Source organism: Anser cygnoides, chromosome 3 (assembly GCF_040182565.1).
Source record: "Anser cygnoides isolate HZ-2024a breed goose chromosome 3, Taihu_goose_T2T_genome, whole genome shotgun sequence".
NCBI lineage: Eukaryota > Metazoa > Chordata > Aves > Anseriformes > Anatidae > Anser > Anser cygnoides.
In genome coordinates this window covers 8,255,602-8,278,442 of record NC_089875.1, presented here as the reverse complement: position 1 = coordinate 8,278,442, position 22,841 = coordinate 8,255,602, and the positions used below count along the sequence as shown (strand labels likewise).

At 41.6% G+C, this 22,841-nt stretch overlaps 1 long non-coding RNA gene across 4 annotated transcripts in view; it reads left to right on the top strand.

Moving 5' to 3' along the window:
• LOC106036626 (uncharacterized) overlaps nt 1–22,841 on the top strand; it is a 505,620-nt gene that overhangs the window by 41,262 nt on the left and 441,517 nt on the right. Inside the window, exon 6 of one of the 4 annotated variants that reach the window (XR_010830025.1) lies at nt 644–2,881. The exons of the other annotated variants lie outside the window; for them this stretch is intronic. This is a non-coding gene — a long non-coding RNA (uncharacterized lncRNA). Of the gene's footprint in view, nt 1–643; nt 2,882–22,841 lie in introns of those variants that run through there. 4 annotated transcript variants of the gene reach the window in all.

Sequence of the window (22,841 nt, the reverse complement as noted above, 5' to 3'; positions counted from 1 at the left end):
CAGCTTTCCCTCTCTTGTACCCTGAACTACCACCTACTTGGACAATTAAAACTTTTCATGACCTGCTTTTACCATACAACAGATATTCTCTTAAGTGGGGAACCAGGGAGGCATTGTGTTTAAAAAAGAAATTCTTTTTTTCTTTAGGAAAGTGCCTTCACATCGTCACTTCCTAAATTTCCTTCCCCCTCCCCCCCTCCCCCCCCCCATTTAAATGATGTCAGGTAGTTTAAGCTTTAAAAAATTGGCATACCTAAGAAGTATAATCTGGTGGGGGAGAATCACTTGGATCTTGAACTTTTGAACAAAGAAAGATACTACTGGGGAATTAGTGGAAAAAAAAAAAGTAGAAAGCGTCTTCATTTTCTGCATTAAGGCCCAGACTGAGAATGAACGGAGATTTTGTCTAAAAAAGTGCTCTAAAGCCAGGCCTGCACTGGACGTATGTAGGGTCTGTGAAAACTGTGCTGATGTCATTGGTGGAATGGGTGCCCAGAATAATAATATTGCTATTTATTTAGCTTTTACTTTCTGAGTAAGTGTGTTTCATAATTTGGTGAGCTAGCAAGTTATCTATGTGTCTGTGTACTTAGGAAAACTCAGTAATATACTGTCTATTCAATATTAATTACTATAATTACAGGATCACATCATGAAGTAGTCCTGTGAACCTTGTCAGGACAGCAGATGTTTTCACAGTCCTTGGTCATCTGCTTGCACCACCATTAGGAGTGGGGAGCCTGCTCAGGGACTGGAATTTCCAGGAAATTTCTGGCTCTACCAGAATACGTTCTGGAGGTTTCTGTCCAGCAAAGAAACTCGGCAGTCTTGGAAAAGCTCACAGCCGTCCTGTCCACACAGCACTGCAGGAATGGTTCCTTCCATGTGCCATCCCTCAAACCATGTCCAAGCGCAGCCTCAAAACTGAGCCAGGACGTTAGTTACGTGCTGGGCAAACAGTTAAATATTATGAAGAGCAGTCCAGCTTGTTTTCTGGCCCTGGACATACTCTGTAGCATAGGCCACACTGCGAAGATGAAACTGTAACTGGCCCAGCAGATGACTGCCTGCAGGTCACTGGCTGTTGAGTGAAGTATTGTTAAGGAATCGGCGCAAGGAAGTTCCTATGGGTGGGTGCCACAGCACAGAGTGAGGAGGTGCAATTTCAGTGATGGATTTATCATGCTGCAGCTCCCACTTGCATTCATATGCATGCATCCTTTTAGAAATGTGATACCAGATGCTGTTTCCTGGCAACAGGCCCAACACCCCCTTTCTCTTAGGTGTGAATTTTGACAACTCCAATTCACTGGAGCTCTAGTTATGTTATCTTTTCTAAATGCTTAGAGACTAAAAAGACCTCTTGCTCTTTCTACTGTGGACTTAAGTGCCACTTGGGCCAATTTGCAGTGCTGTATTACTTCCAAAATATCCTCTCACACAAGTAGTACAATTATTACCACTATATAGGGAAGGATGGAAACGTATTGAATCAAACATTGATAACACAAATCCTTTCTTGCTGTGTTGTCAGTCAGAGCTGTTGTTACACTTGGCATATGTCACATCAATGTATAATAAATGCCCATGTCAGTCAAATGCATCTTATGTGTACATTGGATGTCAATCTAATGTTTTGTATTAAAATCAGTGCCACAATACATGCACAACTTCATAAACATTGCTGTGGAGCTTTTCATTCTGAAGTGCTACAGCTGCTTGAAGCTGTCCTTTGTGAAACACCTTACAAGCTTAGAATTATTTGAAAAATTAAATTTCAGAAAAGGGACAGTAAAATACCAACGTTACTTCTCTGTTGCTGCTCACATACTGGGGAAGGTCATCTAAGCCACTTGCTTCTTCCCACCATGGCTTGTTTGCTGTTAAGAAAAATGCCCAGAAGAAGCTGAGTACCAAAGGAGGAAAATGCAGAGCGGGGGTACTGGGAGAGGCACGGGCTGACATCCTGCCCCCTGTGTGAGTTGTGCCCTGCCTGGGTGAGTTGTGCACACATGAACAGGAAAGGTGGGGAGAAGGGCTGGCCCCAGCAGAGATCCGGGAGCTCAGGCATTGCTTTCAAACCTAGACAGGCTCATTGCCAAGGGAGAGGCTGAGAGGCTTTCAGGGCAGGTGGTCAGTGGTATGGACTGCGGGGTCATTATAAAGCTGGTCCCAACATCAATACAGGTATTTCCTGAGGAACTTTTCTCCAGTAAAGCACAGCCCAGGTGTCACAGTTGCAGACTCAATTTTCCTCACAGAGATGCTGTGGCTTAACTAATAGAATAGCAGCTTATAAAAGCTTTCTATAAGCATTAATTAATCTTTGCAATAAGGTCATTGTCATTAACCCTATTGTATATGTGGGTCACATTTATGGTTAGTGTAGTCTCGTTCAACTCTCTGGCTCCCCTAGGATGATTCCAGCTTATAGTGGTAGTTATTTTGGCTGGAGGTGTGTTTTAGCTATAGCCACTAACAGACCAAGGATATCTAGAGGGATACTGGGAATTCTGCTTCTGGTTTTGCTTCTAAACCCCAAAGTACTTTAACTGGTAAATCACATGTTCAAAGGAAGTGACCTTGCACAGAGACAAGTCCTGGAATAAAAAGGCTACCTTTTGGTCATTCTGAAAACTCCCTAAATTTACCATTTCATTTACATTTGGCTGACTGGGTTCAACTGATTATTGAATAAAAGGTATTGACCACTGACTTCATTGTGGCCTATTCCAATGTGACATTCTGTAGTTAATCAAATTAAAGCTATTTAGGTCTTCCATTAAAATAGTAGATGGAAGCCTCAAAACTGCTTTGTAAATTATAAAAGAACCAATTCAAAGTAGTTGCATAAATGGGGAAAATGCTCTGTTTCACTGTCTTTTAAACAGGTGAGAGATTAGAGATTTGCTGCCTGGCTTCACAAAGAAGTAGGCAAAACCAGACAGGTTTCCCAGGGTTCAGGCGATGTTTGGGCTTTTCTTGATTCTGAGGCACCAGATGTTCATGAGGGAGGGAGTAGGAAATCCCAGTCTATAACCCTGTAATCTAATTCAGGTCATTACTGTAAGACATCTCAGGGAAATCCATACATCATCTTCCTATATTAGCTAGAGATACCACAGTAGAGAAAAAGATGACGGAAATACAAAGGACAGGATGAAGAAGTGGGGAGGAGCATGCTCACAGCTGCCTGAAGCTATCTGCCTTCAAAACAAGACAAAACAAAACAAAAATGGTCATGCAAGTGACTGGTTGGAGGCATGTAAGACAAGTTCACAGATGAGTGCCTCTGTAGGAGATGCAGCTTAATCCCTTAGAAGGGCAGTTGTATTGTGCTCTAGAAGTATGCTGGACTGTACAGACTCACAATCCCCAACAAAAAGAGAGTTAATGGCTTCAAACAGCCTCATGCCAGGGGTTGTGAATGACAGCACTCAGGCTTTTAAAAGGCAGAACATACAGTATTAGAATCATAAAAGAATACACACATTTGGCATTAAAAGGATGGCATAAATATTTTGAAATGGCTTCTGGCTTTTAGACAGAGAAAACTGTAGAACGATCTCTTTATCTTTACGAGAAAATATATGCTCATTGAAAAACTGCTGGAATGGGAAAAAGTGATTTCCTTGCAGTGTTACAGCCCCAAAGCCTTGGTAGCAATTTTTCATCATTTTGTTAATTTTCACTAATATGACAAGTATGCTACTAATATGATTGTTCTGTTTAAAAACTAATACCACTATTAATATGTTACAATGATGAATTACTAACAATAATCTATCACGAAGGAAAAATAGTGACATAATTAATGCAGTGTTACTATTGTGCAATAGCAATTTGTTAACTGGGTGCAAAGCACTCAAAGAAAACTTTATTTTTCATATTTTCTTCCATAATTGCTTTTACCCACTTTTACAGTGGAAAGATCTGGTTGAAAGAAAGAAAGAAAGAAAGAAAGAAAGAAAGAAAGAAAGAAAGAAAGAAAGAAAGAAAGAAAGAAAGAAAGAAAGAAAAAAGAAAGAAAGAAAGAAAGAAAGAAAGAAAGAAAGAAAGAAAAGAAAGAAAGAAAGAGAGGAAAGAAAGAAAGAAAGAAAGAAAAGAAAGAAAGAAAGAGAGGAAAGAAAAAAGAAAGAAAGAAAAGAAAGAAAGAAAGAAAGAAAGAAAGAAAGAAAGAAAGAAAGAAAGAAAGAAAGAAAGAAAGAAAGAAAGAAAGAAAGGAAGGAAGGAAGGAAGGGAGAGAGAAAGAGAAAGAGAGAAAGAGAGAGAGAGAGAGAGAGAGAAAGAGAGAAAGAAAGAGAGAAAGAAAGAGAGAAAGAGAGAAAGAAAGAAAGAAAGAAAGAAAGAAAGAAAGAAAGAAAGAAAGAAAGAAAGAAAGAAAGAAAGAAAAAGAAAGAAAGAAAGAAAGATGAAAAGAAAGAAAGAAAAAGAAAGAAAGAAAGAGAAAGAAAGAAACTCAGCACTTGGGTCTTTTCTTAGTGGTCCAGTAGATGCATGTGCTCCTAGACAAACAGATTTAATCTTCACCTTGTTTTAGGATCTGGATGTTATCTTTTTAGGTAGCAGACTTTTATTGCTGCTTTTAACATCTTTTTTCTATTCTCTTGTACAACAGTACAGCTTATTACATAGCTATCACATTGCAACTATTTTATGACTCAGGAGTACATTATCATACTGCACTGATTAAAATACATCACCGTGCTTTTTTACACATGCATTTCCAATGGAATCTCAGAGAAAGTAAACTGATACAGAAAACAGCTTTACAAAGGAACCAGTTACCTCAGCAGAAATAGATTCTCAATTCTCAAGTAAGAATGGAGGAAAATGTGAATATTTCCTTTATTTGGACATCTTTCTGTAGTTTTAAAAGGCGGCAACATTATTTCAAACTTTGTCTGCAAAATTGCTTATCCACCACCTGTTTCCAGAATGCCATACTACCCACACTAGATCCTAAAGATACTCGAATATGATCGTATTATTACAGTTCTTTGCACACTTCCTCCTGTAATCCTTTGGTTACAACACATCTCTCTGCATATATCCCTGTTCAGGCTAGCAAGCAGTTGCCTCCCATTTTAAGATCTACCAACCTTCTGTAAAGCCTGCAGTAAGCACCCTGCTGACTGCACAGGTAGGAGGGGCACTCACTATGTTCTCAGGCATGTATTCATTGTATTTTGGACTCCTCACTCTCAAAACAGCCATTTCTTTCATTTTTCAACAGTACTACGGGCCCTGTATGCTTGTGCTCATTGCATGGTAATGTGATACAGTAGCTATTTATGAAATGAATCAGTAACAGCTCTGTAAAGCAAGAACTACTAGCATGCTGGTCTGGTATGATTTTGCGTAACATTCCACAACTGTGAATTATTGTCTAAGAAGCAAGATGTTGGAAAATTATGTCCAATCTGATAGGTGACGCACTGTCTTTAACCAGCAGTTCTTCAAAGCCTACAGAATCTGTCATAGGATTCGCCTTATCACATATGCATATGCAGCAGTAAATATTATTATCTTAGTTACATTTATTTAATATTACCAGTAGTTCTGCCATATTTTTCCATGCTGAGCACCATAGTAAAAATGTTGAGTAGTGAAAATCCTGAAGCAAACAAGAGTTTGACTTGGTAGAAATGTTTCTTGAGCAATTGCTCAGCTGGACTTAACCCAATGGAATTCATATCAGATGAAGTACTGCATTTTGTTTTTCAAATTGATGAATAGAGAAAGGAAATTTAAGCTATCCAATGTAATCTAGTTTAATAAAAATCTGCATGTCATTCTCTCTTCTTTGTAGCTGCTAAGGCCAACACATCACTGTCTGAATATTCACAAAAATTAATAAATAAACAAAATTGTGCAAAAGTTATTTTTCAAAGCACAACAAAGACTTTTGACCTCTTTAAGATCACATGAAAATTGGTTTTACTGTTCAGTGAGCCATATCTAAGAACACAATAAAAAAAAAGTGCATCTACAAGCCTAATTTTCACAAAGTTTTATGTTGAAATAATTCATTTTAAAAAGATTGTAAAGCAACACCTTTCTAAAGTCATGTTTCAAGTACTCTGGCATGTTCTTTTGAAGAGCTTGTGGAAATAAGATCTGAAATCAGTACAGCACGATGCCACCATTTGGATCCACAAGCAAATTATTTCTATCTTCACTCTTTTTTTTAAAAAAGAGGTCTAAGAGCTGAGTATAAATTAAATATAGTAATTCAAATCTGGCTGAGAAGCTGCAAACTTTTATGCCAAGTTCTAGCCTGAAATGAATATAAATGGCCACACGTATAAATTCCACAAAGGGGAGACTGCAATGACATTTTGGCAGAGAAATAAAAATATAACCACAAGCAAATAGTGTAACCTTTAAGATGGGAGAGAAGGCAGAAAGGAGAAATTATTCTCCAAAGGATGTTCAAAGGAACAAGAAAAGGCAGAACAGTGAAAAACTCTGTGGTGGTGTATGGTTTGGTATATGAAATGCGGGTGGGATGTCAGGTGGCGGGGAGCGGCCTGAGAGCCGCCAGGCTGTGTGGAGCAGCTCAGCGCCTGCCCGGCACCTCCTCTGCTCTCACCAACTCACGGCCACAACCAAGGCAACTCCCCAGGATTTGGTTATACTGTAGTTTACAAACAGCCGCGCCGTTCTGAAGCACACCTCGTAATGCAGCCCTGCATTACTGACGGCTGTATGATACACATGTATACTCCTTTTTCGTTATTTTTCTCTGTGCTCACAGTATATAAAGAGATATCCTTATCCCAAGAGCTAACAATGGCTTTACAAGGGATTAGCGTGACTTAGTGGAGGTTTGGGGGTCCCAACTGGTGATCCTTTCGCAGAATGAGGACCTTTGCCAAAGGCAGGCACAATAGTTAAGGTACAATAATGCGCATGTCGCCGGTTTCATTTCAAAGCAGAGGCAGTTGGCTATGGGAATGGCGATCATTATCGTACTAACAGTCTCAGGGGAAAATGTATTGGGAACTTGTTTGATGATTGGCATGCTGTCACTAAGCATTTTATCTTCACTGTATAACAGTGTAAGTAAATCACCTTATTTTTCTATATAATGATTTTTTAAATTGTCTTTGTGGTATTGCTCTTTCTACATATCGGCAGCAAAGATAACTCTTGAAATGCCGTAGGTTTTATAGCATCGAAAGACCTCCTAGAAATGAAGGATGGTTAAGAAAGTAGTCAGGAGAGAGGGGGACGGTGCTCTTAATACAAAAGTAGAAAATACCAGGCAGGGATAATTTTTAGAGTCTTGGACACGTCTTGCGGTGAGTGACGTGATGCTTTGCAGTCCTTATGGGTGAATTGCTGAAGGAGACGTCGTGCACAGGGGCCTTCCTGGGGCTCAAGTGCTCAGCACTACAGTTCGGACCCCATGTTCTCCTGGGATGCTTCCACGGGCATCCTGCAAGGTTGTGATGAGGGCATTGAGCTGTGGGGCTGTGGGAAGGGGCGTAAGATGTAGCGGCTTTCCTTTACCAACACTGCTGAAGTGCTCCGAGTCAGGTGGCACTGGCAGTGGAGACACTAATAAATGCAGAAACTTGATGCTAGGGTGGGAATGGAGCTAAACATTTTTTGTACCCGTGCTGACACTTCCCGTACACGTTATGTAGCAAAACTGCATTTCTTGGTGGGGAATTCCCGCATAATGACAGCTAGCAATAACAGCAGTCAGCTTGCTTTCCTGCCGAGCAGGGATTTTGAGGAAGCATAGGGAAGGAACCGAAATCTGGAAGTTTCCACCGGTGTCCCCGCAGCGCGCAGCCCCCTGCCCGCGGGTGGAAGGCGGCGGAAGCGGGGCCAGGCCCAAAAGCACCAAGCCCCGGCCCTGGCCCCTTCCTTGACCCCTTCCCCGGCCCCTGCCCCGGCCCCAGCGGCCCCGCGGAGCCCGGCCGTGCCTGTCCTGGCTGCAGCCGGGAGGGAGCGAGGCGAGGCGAGGGCAGCCGGTTCCTTCGTGCCTGCCGCCGCCCCCCCGCCCGGGGAGGTTTATATAAAAATGCGTCTGAGCCCAAAGATAGGGCTGTCCGGCGGTGCTCGAGTCCCGCTACCAAATAACGACCCGTTGCAGAAACAAAACAACACCCCGCACAAGCCATAATGATGATGATGATGCTGACGGGAGGGGGGGGAAATAAATAAATAAAAGCGAGCGAGAGCCGGCGAGGGAGAGGGAGGCAGGTTCAATTATCTAAACAAAGAAATCATGGCGGAGTGTTTACATTTGGCAGCCCCAAGCCTGGCGGATTACGGCCCCCCCCGGCCCCCCCGGCCCCCCGCGGTAGCGCCGTGCCGGAGCCCGCCCGCCGACCCCTCGCCGCGGCCCGGTAAGTGCGCAGCTGGCGGCGGCCGGACCCGCGCCCCGGCCCTCCCAGGGCGGGCGGCGGGGCGGGGGCCGAGCCGGCTGCCCCCGCCCGGTGCCGTGCCGTGCGCGTGTCCGTGGGTCTGGGTGGGTGGCTGTCTGTCTGTCTGTCTTGGGGGGGGGGGGGGACACCGGGACGGGGCGCGCCCGCCGCCGCGCTGCCCCCCGGGCTCGCCGCGCCCCGCTCGCTGCGCCGGCCGGGGGCAGGCCGGCCCCGCTGCCGGCCCTTTCCCGTTGCCGGCCCCTTCCCCTGCCCGGCCCCGTCCCCGCGGCCGCGGTGCCGCCTCCCCGGCCCGGGGTCACGGCGCCCGGCGCTGCCTGACGGCTCCGCCCCCGCGGCCGGCCCCGCCGCGCCCCCCGCCCCCCGCCCGCTGCTGCCGCGCCCCGCCGGGCCCGGGCAGCTGCCCGCCCGCGGGGTGTGCTGCTGGGGAGCGGGGGGGGGTCCGCAGGGTCCAGGGGCAGAAATCGGGGGGGATGCGGCTCCGGCTCCCGCTGTCCGAGCGGCGCGGCGGGGAGCGGGGGAGGCGGCGGGAGCTCGCAGCGGCACAGAGACCCTCGGCCCCAAACGCCAGCACCCCAAACGCTCTGGCCACCAAACAGCCTGGTGTCGAAACGTCCTCCCCCTCAAATGCTTTTGTGTCGTCCCCCCCAGAACGCACCCACCCCAACATGATCTCAGCCGTGTATGTTTTACCACCAAACCAGCTTAGCCTCAGACACCCTTACTAAGGGGCCTTGCCTCCAAAAGCCCTCGCTCCCAAGCATCCTTGCCCCTGGTGCTTTTAGCTCCATTCTACCTTGCTCCCAAATGCCCTTGCACCCAAACAACCTCACTCCCGAGCAGCCTTACTCACAGTCTTCCATTGCACCAAACTATCCTCACCCCTAAGTACCATTGCTCCCAAACCCCTTAAACTGGGTACGAGGATTAGCTGCTCTTGAAGATCCTCTGAAATCTCCCCATCCCTATCGGTGAGCCCTATAAAACAGCAGGGACGGTGCCTGGGTCCCTCCCCCTGCCAGCCAGCTGCCCCGGACTGCAGATCTGGCAGCAGCACCCCCACAGGCTGCTGCTGTGAGACGTGGGAATGACCCTTTCAAACCGGCTGCAAGCATTGCTCCCTTGCGTCCATCAAAAAGTCCCCTGGCCCTAGTGCATCTCACTGCTAGAAAGCTGTAAAACTAATTTGGCACCTCTGCCCTCTGGATCTGGCTAACAGCGGCCTCCCCTTGGTTTTGCTGTACTAAAATGTGGGCAGGGTGTCCAGCTGCACTGCATGTATCCCCAAACCTGGGTGGTGGGTGCACATAGAGCTTCTGGGGTTTTGCAGGCTGTTCTGCTGGGTGGGTGCTGGGAGCGGAAGGACCAGCAAAATGACTGCTTTTGGTGGTAGGGTGTAAGGGCTGGGAAGATAGTTGGCTGGTTCGTGGTTTTTTTTTTTCTTCCATCTTTTTTTTTTTTTTTTTGGTCTTTCTGATGCTGTGTTGCTGTATTGAATCTACACGTATTTCTGGGGTTGTGCTCCCACATGTCCTAAATTCAGAGTGTCTGAGCTATGAGAAATGCGGGTCTGTATTCACCCTCTTTGGGAGAGGTAGACAAGATAATGTCTTTATTTTTCTTTGAACTTCTCGTCTTTAAGTGTTTGGTAAGTCAAGCTCCAGAATGAGAGAAAAATGCCTCAGGTTGTGTTACAAGACACTGGAAAAGAAAAAGGGGTGCCGAGGCTGGGGGCTTAAGACATCTGCTCCTCATGTTCGCCCACGCCCTTTCTCAAGGGTCTTTGCGGTTGTTTATTGTTGTGATGCTGAGAAGTTGCTGTTCATATCAACGTGGCAGTGGTGTGCTGAAACAATGAGGGGAACAGAGAGGTGGAGATCCAAACTGGTGTCACTGCTAGGCTTGCTTGCTTGTGGCCCCCGGGTCTGACTCTCCAAGTGTGGCTGCCTCTTTGATGGGGCTGTGGGAGCACGCAGAGTGCTAAGGGGATGCCAGCAGGGCCTGTAAGCAAGCGCTGCAGCTCAAGATCTCTGTCCATTCACAAACCCCTGCAGTTGTCTTACCTTACCTGGAGTCGTGGCAGCAGATTGCTTGAGCAAGTTACAATGTGTGGATGCGCAGGTTAGCATGAGGTGTTAAACTATGCAAAACTTAGGCTCTGAAGACATTAGAGAAGAAAATTATGCTCACATTGTTTGGAAGGTCATTGCTCAAAATCTTTTGCTTCCTTTTCCTGTCTTTGCTCCCTCCTCTCTGCAGCTGCATTCCCCTACATCTGCATTTAGGCCAGGCATTTCTGGGTTTGTACATTCGGTGGATAAAAGGCCTGTTGAGGAAATTCCCCATATACTTCGATTTTTTGCCACTTTACTTCCTGCTTGAACTGTCAGTTCTTAGAGTCTCTGAAGGTCTGAGGCTGTTTTCTCAAGGAAAGCTCTTAATTTAAGTGGCCTGTTAACCGTTAATTGCTGTTCTGTTCTGGCTATTTACCTGAATATCATGTCAAACCTGCTGTTCTGGTCTGGAGGCTACACTGGTTATGTGCTCTGATCTCTAAACTGCTACTGCTTTCTGCTGTTTTATTGAAGACCAAGGTAATATTTCTTGTCTTAATGCAAACTGACATTTCCTAGGTTTAAGGATTTTGTTGAGCAAGCTGTCCTGCTTGAAACTGCTTATACAATAATATCAAATTTATGTCTGGTTAAAAAAAAAAAAATCTCTGCAATTTAACGTTCAAAGAATTGTGTTGTTTCCTGTTCTTCAGTATGGATGCATTTAGAGGAGGAAAACATTTAAAGCTGGGCATAGCAATGAGGAGTTGATGGGTAGACGGGTAGACAGTCGAAAGAGTTAGAGGAGCTCCTGCTTGTCACACTAAAATCATTACTATGTTCAGTCTAACTGGTGCTTGCTCATCTAGTACATGCTTACCCAGCTGACTGGACTTTCGGAGAAGGTCATGTTATGTCCAGAGTTGCCCTAAGATCTGTGTAGTTCCAGCAACACTAGCACCGCCAGTGACACTCCATCCCTACACACAATTTATTTCTTTTACTGTATTTAATAAAGCTACTTTCCCTCCTTCCCTCCTTCCCTCCTTCCCTCCTTCCCTCCTTCCCTCCTTCCCTCCTTCCTTCCTTCCTTCCTTCTCTCTCCTTCCCTCCTTCCCTCCTTCCCTCCTTCCTCCTTCCTTCCTTCCTTCCTTCCTTCCTTCCTTCCTTCCTTCCTTCCTTCCTTCCTTCCTTCCTTCCTTCCTTCCTTCCTTCCTTCCTTCCTTCCTTCCTTCCTTCCTTCCTTCCTTCCTTCCTTCCTTCCTTCCTTCCTTCCTTCCTTCCTTCCTTCCTTCCTTCCTTCCTTCCTTCCTTCTCTCTGGTAACTAACTATAAAATTGATGCTTGATTTTGACTGCTTGATTGGAATATTCACGCACAAATCTTTAAAAAATGCTAACCACATGGATATAATTTTGTTGCAAACTGAAGAGGGCATTAATGGGGCTGGCTCCCTTTTGGTGAGTGTTTGTAGTTTTTGATTAATGACTTCATTCAGGTATTGAGAGAAGAGGAGACCTCCTAAATGACGCTGAATCTGTTTCCCCTGTATGTAATAGAATGAAACTCTCAGGCTATTGCTGGACAGTTAGATATTCTGACATGAATATATATTTTGGAGCTCTGCACAAAATGAGGATTTCATGCATAAGCAACACAGTGTGACAAGTCATATCCTGTGTGACCTTGTGCTTACAGTATAAAGTTGTGTAAGAATATATTCTGCTAAATTATTACACAAAATAAATAGAACATACCTCATTTTTATGCTAATAATGATATTTTTCAATTCTAAGCTCCTTTTATGCTAAGACCTCAAAGTAAATTACAGGTAGAAATAAACCAGGCTTCACAACACCATTGTAAATTTTTGTATTATCATTCAGAGACTACTCGGAAGGTAGCTTTATTAATTACTGTTGTTTAATTTTCTGTTAAATATTGTCTGATTTTCCTGCTCTCTGAGACTGTTCTGTCTCCTAATATGTTATACATAAAATATTCACTTATGAAACTGAAGGAGAAAAATATTTTAATTTCAGCCACAAAAATGGACAGATCTGTCAAGGGTAAGGAGCAAAATAACGCTGAATTTGATTCCTCAAGGAATTAACACAGATTTTGCCAAAAGCATGTGTTTTCTGTGGCTGGAACGTAAAGTAAATTTGGGATCACTGTGGTACCTGGTTCATCCTATGATGTAACTGTAGGTTAAGGGCTGATAAGATTTTACAAAGAGGTTAGCTAAAGGGAACAAAGGAAATCTAAATTATTTTGTTTAATTTGAATTACAAAGGGTAGGATTTCCAAAAGTGCTGATTACTGGCATAGTTCTGCTGTCATTAAAATCAGTGGTAAAAATCTCATTTACTCCAGTGAGAGCAGAATTAGGCCACTGACAAGTGCTTTTTCAATCCTGTCCTTTATGTCTGCAAAACATGAGTTTAATCTTGCATCCCTGATACTCCAGCATGTGTTTCTTATGAAATCCAGTACAGGATTTGGTTCTCAGTCATACTGCTGTATGTGGAGATGGAATAGCATTTCCAGGATAAGAATCCAGCCCGTAATGTTCTACAACAGCTTTTTCTCCATCGATGCCGTTGAGGTTGTATGGGCAGTCAATTAGTACAGAATTTGCTGTAACTTATTACTGCGTATTTACAACCTTAATTCCAGTTTAACAGAATGCTTTGTGGTAGAACATTTACAGAAAGAACATGTGAAAAAATTATCGCTGTATGTATTAAGCAGAAAGAAAGCATCCCTATACTGCTGCGTAGGAGCAACTGACAAAACAGAACATATTACAAGAAACTATCTTTTTCATTAAGTCTGCACAAAACGAGGATTTAACGCATGGGCAGCACAGTCAGTCCCAGTGGTTTAGTGCCCATAATCCCACCTTGAAAATGGCTTCACAATAATAATTAGTGTTACAAAACGGACACTGCCTCTGATTTTGGCACGTATACTTCACACATAACTAATTGCAGACACATAAGGCAAGATTTTATTTTACCAGCCACCTAGTTCCAGAAGTGCAGCAATGTTAACCTTCCCATAAGATTTCCACTCTCAAACTGACAACTTTCTGCTTTGCCTTATTTTGTCACAATAATGCAGAGCATGTATGGCAGCCACCCTCACTTTGGCATGCTCAAACTATCCCTGGACATTAAGATACTATGACATGAATATATATTTGTGAGCTTTGCACAAAATGAGGATTTCACGCATAAGCAACATAGTGTGACGAGTAGTATCCGCCATGACCTTGCAAATGCAGGCTGAGCTCCAGAATAAACAGCTCAAAAAAGGAAGGAGTAGAGCATAGTCTCAGGTTCTGGAAGGAAATCCCGTAGCTTGGTTCCAAGCCTGTGTGAGCATACAACTCTTTCTACAAGTTGCTAAAACTTACCCGCTTTACACGGGTGGTAAAGTACCGTGGCTCAGAGAACAAAAAATTCCAACTACTTTTATAAAGGCAGGGTCATTATTACATAAAATCCATAATAATCGGTGGAACTCATCACAGGGTGCTTAAAATCCTCTTCGTGGCAGGAGCTTTGAAAGCTCCCAGGTTCCTGCTGTGGAGTAATGTTTCTCATTTTAATGGGGCCTACATTTAGTCACTTGTTTAGGCTATAGATCTTATCTCCTGTACATTTTCTTATCAGCCTTTTTCTCTTGCTAAATGAAGGATAGGTTTTGATGAAACAGTTTTTTCTGCCTTTCAAAAATAAATGGTGTGACCTTTTTCATGTAGAAAATAACATACATGTTCACATATATTTACACACCAGTAAATATAGGGAGCTAGGAAAGTATCTTCTCCTAGCTTTAGACCTGTTTGGGTCTTCTTCAGATGACCTCTCTCCACTGTTGAGTCTCTTGTCAGGTGGCTTAACAGTCAAGTGTTCTTTCTACTGACTGCTGCTTTCTACTGCATTAAAGTAATTCACTCAGTACCAGCAGGGATCAGAGGGCTCTCACACATGAGGATGTAACAAAACAATGCAATCAAATATCTAACAGTAAAGGCAGACTCAAAGATAGTACCAAAGGCTGGATTTAAGTGGCCAAGGGTGAGGACCTAAGTTCAAATGTGGCTCATGAGCCAGACAAGGGTCTCAGAGCTCTTCTCACACCTCTCTCTCAGCTCAGAACAATCTGGTGCACTTTGTCCCATTGTCAGAGCTGGACTTGAGTGTGGACAGCCGGACCCCTGGACAGGGGGCAAAAGAGGGCGCAGAGCCTGTTGGTGTAGTCAGGGCCCTGACAAACGGCCAGACATAATAATGTTGCTGTAATAAAAGCATTATTTGTGCACAGTCAATGACTCAGCAGTGTGAAGTTTTCTTTAAGTTTATCTTTGCACAGGTAGTAGTATTGTATTTTCTTGTTTGGGGGTACTAAAATTAAATACGATCTTGAAATATGCATGTTATCCTTATTTAGATGGTGTATGTTATTCAGCATACTTTTCAGTCCTTTGTTGTTTCAAATTTTGGTGGGTTTCATCTGCTTTTTAGGCATAAAACTGAGACCACAGTTGTATGCTTGTGGTTTAGCCCCAGAGCAAAATCCATGTAGAAGCTAGGCAGAAAGGGGTCTCAGGAGGACGTCTGTTCTGCTTCCTTTCTCAGAGGCACGACACCTGTGCCATTTCTCTTGAAAATTTGTTTGGTCCATTCTTAAAAACCTCTAACAAAGATTTTGCAGTCTTCCTGGGCAACCCATTGACCTAAATCTCTCTTGCCACTTTGAATCCCATTACCACTTGTCCTATCTAGATTAGACATTGAGAGGTGTCTGCTTGCTTCTCTACATTCACGTATCTGAAGATATGTATCTGTACCTGCCTGTCTTCTCTTTTTGGGGCTATGCAATCCCAATTTCTTCTGCTGTTCCTCAGAGGTCAAGTTCCTGACTCTCTCCAGTTAGTCTAGAACCAACCCATCCAGACAGCTGGACTCAGTCTCACTCTGGCTGATGCCTTGCCAGTTCTCAGTAGAATGGAAATTGTTTTTTTTTATCAATACCCTCATTTAAACATCCCAATGTAGTGATTTCTATATAAGTTCAATTCCTAGGACTCTACTATTACATGAGGTTTGTAGACTATGAAGAAAGTAGCGATGATGGATAATGTATATCTTAATATGGAAATATACCTTATTTGTAAAGTATTTTTTCTTTTATGAGTATAATCTTTGCTCTCCCTCCTTTTTTAGTTGAGTGGATAATTTTAGGTAAATGACAACAACACTCCTATTTCCAATGCCAGGGTAGGATTGTTTGAAGTCTAACACACTATATAACTGTCCTATATATTTGCAAGAATGAATTATTCTAGTTTTGCTTTTGCTATGGTCTATTAGGAAAATCATGCCTAAATGTTAGAATTATGGATATATAGTTGCAGATGCAGCAGATTCTAGACTCAGTGCATACATTTTGGCCTGAGAACACATTCATTTTGCTTCCAAAAAGCGTTCTATAAAGTATAATATATTGGGTAATATTTCTTAAATTGTGAAATCTTTGAGGTTTGGATATTCATATATGCTTGCAGACCACCTAGCATTTATCTCTGGTTGGGGCCTTGGGTAGTTTAGAAATACAAATATTTAATGGTAGTAGTAATTAGCTTTCTTTCAGAGTAATAATATTTTTGAAGTTCCATCTTGGATGAGCAAAACCCCTTTCACAATTTTCTTCCTACCACTTTGAAGAATATTTTCTTGTAATTGGAAGCATTGCTGAAATTCATAGTTTTGTACATTGCCAAAACGCCACACTTCAGAAATGACAGAACTGTCTGCTCCAACCTGTCTCCTGTTTAAGATGTCTGGAAGTCAGAATGCAAGTGGCATGGCTGAGTGTATTCTGTGGAAGCCTCTACCTTAGTGTTTTATTTCAGATCAGAAATGATGTTTGGAAGGGATCATGCACTCTTCTGGTGCTCAGATTCTCATTATGGAGTGGTCTCCTAGAACCTAAAGCATGTCCCTCTTGGGTTAAACTACACCAGAGGTGTTAACTTGGAACCACCTAGTGTCCTCCAGCTGCCTGGGGGCATTTGTTCCATGGGACCAGACCAGAACTGGACTGAAGTAAACTACCTGAAGAATGTGCAATGGGATGCTGGGTCCTTAGCAGTGAATGTTTTGCTTTACAGATCATCTCTTGTTTCCCAGCCTTATCTGGGAAATGTAGACATGGTCCATGGTCTCTGAACTGAGATGCCATTAGGAAATAAGCCCTGCTGCTGATTGCAGTGCACCAAGTTTACCACCCTGCTGAAAATTCTCCAAGGAACATTCTGTCAGATACCATTTCCTAACCACAGTGGAATATACTCTACTTTATTAACATTGTGAAAGAAATGACAGAAGGGTTTTCTTTTGATTGTATTTCTGAACCTTTGTGGAAAAGGCCAATTGATGGAACTATTTGTGGAATTTCCTGCTTGAGTTTCATTGGATGACCCTGTGATAAAATACCTTCTGAGGCAACAGCTTCACTGGATGGCACCACAGACATGAGGAGAGGTACTTTATGTGACCTATGAAAACTTGACAGAATATTGAGTATACGGTATCCATTTAAACGTAGCTGTCATGATGTATTGACAGCAGCAGTAGCAAATAAATAATACATATTTCTAAAATTTCCGTAATTACATGTTTACCCAATAGGCCAGAACAGCTCTGTCCCAAGGAGCTGTTGCAATCTGAGTAAATAATACATGTTTTAAAGTCCATAATTACATATTTAAATGATAGACTATCGAGGAAATAATGCACATTTTAAAAAGTCCATAATTACATATTTACATGATAGTCTGTAAATTCTGTAATTACTTATTTACACAATAGACCATAGCAGCTGTTACAGTCTATTATGGTAACTCTCATAGAATTATATTATGGATTTTTTTATAACTTAAAAATTAAGTATATATAACTAGGAAATTGTATTGTTAGTCTTAAAAAAATCCATAAACCTCTAAGATAAGAAAATCTGTGGAAAGGTAAAAATTTAGGGTAATATGGATATAGAGAAATTCTTACCCCTTCAGTGATAAATATGTATATATATATATTTTTAGCATGAGGATCTTACCAATTTCAATTAATTTCAGAATTTCTTTATTTGAGTAGCTGAAATATAAATATTCAACAATATATGATTATACTTTACTTATTGTCACGTAGACATTCAATTTGGATAGGCATTTGGGATTCCTAAAATTCTTTAGTTCCTTTTCTGCTCTTATTAAAACCAGTGATAAAACTCCCATCAACCCTGGTTTCAGAAATCATTTATATTGAGGACAGCACTTAAGCATGTACTTGAAATCAATGACACTTAAGCATCTTTTAAAAATAAGCACACACTTAAGGCCTCTCAGGAATTCTGGTGGACTGAAACATATGATTAAATGCTTTCTTGAACCGGGATATTGTCTTCTATGAACGCAGAACTGGAACTTTCCACGTTCGGCTTTTTGGTGGGCCACAGGTTTGTGTTGCTCATGGTATGTCTTGTCCCTGAGGAAAAGCCTTTTCAGCATGTTTAACTACAGACATATGTGTGTAAGAATCAGTACTCCAGCAAACGTGTTGCTGCTTCTTTGTTCCTTGTAGAGATTCATGGACTGAGAATTCATCCAGTGTTTTCCATAGCTCAGCTGCTGAATTTATTCCTCATGTTAAAGACTGGATCAATACACCTAAATGAGACTTCTGTCCATAATTACTACTAAATAGCAAGGCTAAATCAAGCAAGTCAGAATCTGACATTTAACTCAGTTGGACCTTATGCATTTAGTAACGAAACAGAGTATGAAAGAGACCTTTGATCCTCACTGTTACTTTCACTAAAACATATGAGTTAAGAAAATTTAAACTGCTTGGAGCTCCATTTCTAGACATGCCTGTAATGTAATGAAATATACAAATATGTTTTAACAATGGTTGGAGGTCAAGGTGCGCAGCTACACCATGTAGGCTGGTCATATATTTGACTGAAAGTAGCAGGTAAAGAGCTGGAGGGTTTGGCAATGAACAGTTCAGCACCAAATTTTATATATAAAAAGGATCTATTTGGAAACAAAGGAACCATTTTATCAAGCACAATATGCAGAAATTGACTTGCACAGGGGAAGAAAATACTCAGCAAGATATACTTTTGCTTTTTTTTTGCTATAGATCTTCACAGATGTTGTTATGACACCAGTGCATGCATTTGGATATTTGGTTAAGTGACCTGGAGCTTCAAAGGCCAAAGGGAAAGTCAATATCAAGCCTTTGTTAAAAGCACAAAGCTGGTAGAAGAAATGATTATATAGCAGGAGCCTAATTCTTCTCTCTTGAGTGGTGCTTTTCACCTGTGTAAAGTAGATAAACACTGCCAGACTGTTTGGTGTTTGAAACCAGCAAATGAAAGCAAGAGTTGTAAAGGATTAGAGAACCAAATATAAAAGCAGAAACTTCAGATTATGTAGAAACCACGTTTAAATGGTTCAAATTTAAAAGCATCTTCATTCGTTTTTACATTCTCCACAACAACTCCTCGCACTGAGAAGTAAAAACAGAAGGCATACCTCTCTTGTTGGACAGCACTGTGGCACTCAGTACAATGAGAATACCAATCCTCTTCATACAACTGCTATCCCTGTGAAGCTGTCAAGGTAATTTTTCTACTCTGTGCTTCATTTTAAGATATACACATAAACATTTGCTGGTTTTTGTAACACTTCCAAGCTTTACACTTGAGTTAACATGCAGCAGTTGTCATCTTTTACATGTGCATCCTAATCCTGTGAGTTATTTAGATTCTTTGAAGGTTTTGTGGATCTTCTGCTTTTCACCAGGTCAGTGTTGTGAGTCTTCACTTCTCTGCCCTTTTTTATTTGTATGACATCTATCCTTGCCAGGCAGACGCATTATCTGCCAGAAGTTCTGCTACATATTATTGCTAAATGCAGATTCTCTGTTCACGTAACTATGGCAGTTCTCTAATAATTCTGACTTGAGGTTGAATACATCCAGAAGTACACAATATAAGTTTATACAAATAAACAAGATGTGTTGCACCATATAAGATACATTAAGGGGAAGCTTTATTACCGTACACTTTTGGAGCATAAGCCAGTTTATTTTATTTTGAAAAATCCCACTGGGGAGAGAGCACAGGGAATGTTACATGAAGAAGGCAGGCAGATTCCAACACATTGTATTTGCCAATAAGTGTACTTTGCACCTGTAATTTTGTTAATTGTCAGAAGTAATCTAAGTTCATCAATTATCAGTGACTAATTCTATCAGCAGTGTTTCCAGGAAAAGTTAAAATCCCAATAGGATTGACACAACACTTTCTCCTTCAGAGAGAGATAAATTTAGTATGGAGTAATTTGTCTCACATGGTATTTTGGAATAGACTTGAAAAATTAGATTTGAGGCTACAGGGAGATTTTATTGCTGTCTTCATGTACTTAGTGGGAGAGTATGTCTTTTTGAGAAGACAGAGCCAAATTTTTTTCAGAGGTGCACAGGGAAAGAAGAGGAGAGGGGCACAAGCTGCAACAGAAGAGATTCTGATAAGGTACTGGGAAGAATTTCTCACAGTGGGGCTAGTCAAACATTGGAACAGATTACCCAGACAAACTGAAATCTCATCCCCTGGCAATGTTTTGCACAGGGTCCCCAACTATCTTCTGCAGGTTGCACTAAACATAGGACAAGATTTTGGTGATGAAGAGTAACTGGAGGTCTTACTGCTTTTGGTTGGAGATCCCTCACCATCTTGCCCATATCCTGCAGAGAGCTTTTACATTAAAACGTGCTGTGCTATATAAAAATAAACTATTGCTATTACTGGTTTGTGGTAGTCCTCGTTTGTGATAGAAGAGCAAGTGATTACATCACTTGGCAGCTATGATGACAAATACATATTTGTCAAAAATAGTTATTTACTTTCTATGCACTTGTTAGTTTTCTTTTACTGCTTTTGTTGTAATAATGGAACTTGAGGACAGAGACAGATTTCTTCCCTGCAGTGTTAACTACAGTAAGAGGTAGCATTATGGAATGTCATCTATTGCCTCTTATAATGATAAATATTTCTGAGACAAAGCATTGTGAAAACCTATATGTATAAATTACTCTATCCTGGTTATTAGGATGAAGAGTAAAACTGCAGTTTGCTATTACTAGGGGTTTGTCAGCAACTGAATGGTTCCTCACAGGCAGAGAATACCTCCTTTTCCACACCATCTTTTCTGCAGTGTATGTGCTGATTTTAAGATCTTTAAGCAAGCAGTATATCTTTTCCATACAGGCCAATGTTTTGCATTTCATGGTGCCAGGTTTAGCTGAGGAACACTGCAAGAAAGGAATGACCATCCTTTAAATACTTCTTTTCTTAGTCCTTTGTGCTCTATTAAACGTAAGAGTCTGTAAATAAAATATTGAAATGGCTGGGCGTCTGGAATAGGGAGTCAAGTTTTCCAGCACAGTTGGTCAACAAGGCTTTTATTAGAGATGGATAAACTGGGACTTGGAGAAACTAAAAGACTTTCCCATCGTGTCCCTGGGAGGAAGGTAATAGAGCTAGCATAGGCCTGAGGAATTTTGCCTGTTTGGTCCCATGCGTTAGTCAAAAGGAAAAGGTACAGCTTAGTAAAGCTAGTTATTTTCCTTCTGTCTTAAATGTATTCTGAGAGATGAATTTGATGAATTTCAGTGTTCATCAAAGCAGAGGAAGTTTTACTGTAGCTCTAACTAGAGCGAGAGACAGTGTGGAAAGGTGTTGAGCAAGCAAGCCCTCACGGCTGTATTAATGGACTTCAAACCTGACCTGCCGCACCCCTTCAGTGAACTGTCAGGCCTCTCTAGTTCAAAGCGTATAAAGGGGAATTGGGCTGTAGTTAACAGCTTCATCTGTTTTTCTGTTGCGTGGAGTCTTGAATCTTTGTTTTAAAGGGTGTTAGAAAAATATCAAGCAGAAGACTAATGTGAGGGCTAATATGAGGAGCAGGAAGAATGGCATATGAGGCAAAATGACCGTAGCTAAGAACCTTTCGTAGCAGCAGAGCAGAATAGCTGTGGTTCTGCCCTGTTGAGTCCCACAGAAATTTGAACAGTCAATTAAAATGGTATGCATATGAAAGACCAGGAAAAAAATGTCAACGAATTTTCAGATACAACAAATTCTGTTTCTATGTATTATTTTTCAACCTTTCTCTTGAATCTTGTTTGATTTCTACTGCTTTTGTTCAAAGGATGCATTTTTTTAAAATGCAGCTGAATAACTTTTCTGAAAGCATAATAGCTAAATGGATCTCGATTTGGTCCTGACAGTCTTATGGGCATGCACCTAAAATAATAATAACAATTAAGAAAAATAGATGTCTGTTGATGGTAGTCGTGCATGTTAAGTAGTAGTTGTTCATGTTGTTCAGGAGACACGTGAAATGCAGAAAGTCAGACTTCTAGGAATCAGGGATTCAGATAACCAAACTAATGATTTCCCCAAACTTTTATATTTTATATTTCTAGTACGTGATGTTTACACACACAAAGAGAAATGCCCCAGCTGCTGTTCTATAGAAGCCTTGTCGAATGACTGAAAAATAAAATAAGAAGTCTTGTTCTTATTTGTGAACAGCACATGTAAGTAATTGATCATTAACATAAACAAGGGCTAGTGGGTTTGGTCCCTAATATATTTTTAATACACTAATGAGTTCTGAGCAAAAGATAGGAAAATGAGTAGCTTAGTATAAAACTGATCAATATTCACAAGCTCATGTTTTCACAAGCTCCATCCCACGATCTCTGCACAACCACAATGTACTTCTAATGGTGACTGTTGGTCACATTTTCTATACACCCAAAACAGTTTTGACAAAAGTACCTGCATATCAAAAACGTGCAAATGACTAGTGTCCGGTTTGAGGCTGGTTTAAATTTTGGCTTATCTACATCCCCCAGCTATCACATATTTTCACAACTGCATTTATATTCAGTCAGTGGTGTCAACACTGTAGCTTGTTTTTGTGATAGGTCCTGTAATTTCTCTGGATGCTATTATAATAACTTCTCTATCGCCTGCACCTTTTAATGATTCATAAATTCCTTGATTTCTATGAAAAGCAAACTATAATAGCACCATAATCAGGACAGCATGCTAAGGTATAGCAGAAACTTCTGCTGCCTGACTACCTCCAGCTTTCCTTCATTGCCTGACTAAATTGTTCAAAATGAGGTTTCCACTACAATTTGAAACAAGGAACTCCTGAGTTCAACACGAATACCAGTGAAGGAGACCATGCTGAAAATTAAAAAGCAAAATAGACAATAACATGTAACAG